Below are 1264 nucleotides of genomic sequence, written 5' to 3' on the forward strand. Positions count from 1 at the left end.
GGGGGGGACTGGCAGGGATGGAGAGACGTGAGCGGGGAGAGGATAGAAAGGATTCGTGAGACCGGGAAGTTTTGAGCAGGGAATGCTGTGGAGGAGCTGGGGTGGGCTGGAGAGGACGGGCTGGGATGGAGGGATGTGAGTGAGGGAAGGATGTGGAGGCTGCCACAGGATGGAGGGGATGGGCTCCGATTCAGCCCTGGAGTTGGGAAGGGAGAGTGGGGCCGTGGGTGAATGGAGGGACTGGGATAAGGAGAGGATGGAAGGGACGGATRCGACCGGGAGCTGTGAGCAGGGAAGGGGGCGGGGGAGCCGTGCTGGGATGGAGGGTGTCTGGGACGGAGAGCCGGGAAGCGGGAAGGGAAGGCAACGGGAAAGGGACAGAGGAGCCACTGTGGGATGGAAGGGACAGGCAGGGAGGGGACCAGCATGAGCAGGGGCTGTGAGCAGGGAAGGGACGGAGGGGACGGGATGGAGGGATGGGGACAGGAGGGGATGGAGGGGATGGGTGTGAGCAGGGAAGGCAGTGGAGGAGCTGCCTGGGATGAAGGAGTGAGAGTGAGGAAGGTGATGGAAGAGTTGGAATGGGATGGAGGGAGGGAGGGGAGCAGGGAAGGGATGGAGAGCCCAGGGAGCAAGAGAGGGACGTGAGCAGCATAGGGATGAGGAGCGACGGAGCCCTGGGAGTCACGGGGGTGGAGGGGACGGCGAGTGAAGGAGGGATRGGAGTAGAGGAGGGGAAGAAGGGATGGGGCTGAGGGGAGGGCTGGGTTGGCGGGGAGGATGCAGGAAGAGGCAATGGAGGGAGGGAGGAGGAGGAGGGAGCATGAAGGCTGGAGGCAGGGACGAAGGCTGGAGGATGAGGAGGAGGGAGGCACCAAGGAGCAGGGAAGGCCCCTGTCCCCTACAAGGAGCTGGCACCGATACTKACCCGTCTGCGCGGGCAGTGGGACCCGGGACCCCCGGAGACTCGGGGGGCGCAGGGGGGCACTCGCGGCTCCGCGCGGCCGCCGCCGGTGCACGGGGCCGTCCGCRCCGCGCCGGCTGTTGCTGGGTGACTGTGCAATTAGGTTGCGGGGCCGGGGGGGCTGGAGAGGGGCCGGCGGCGCCGCTGCCCGCGCGGGGGGAGGACGGGGGGACAGGGCCCCCCCGCCTGCGTGGGGCCCGTCTGCACGGGGGGGTTGTGTGTGTGCACAGGCGTGCACGTGTGCGTGCACACGCGGGCATGTGTGGGGTTAGGCTTGTGTATATGTGCCTGTGCCCCGTG

The sequence above is a fragment of the Nothoprocta perdicaria genome, unplaced genomic scaffold (genome assembly GCF_003342845.1).
Source record: "Nothoprocta perdicaria isolate Ctin4 unplaced genomic scaffold, notPer1 scaffold_439, whole genome shotgun sequence".
In the NCBI taxonomy this organism is placed as follows: Eukaryota; Metazoa; Chordata; class Aves; order Tinamiformes; family Tinamidae; genus Nothoprocta; species Nothoprocta perdicaria.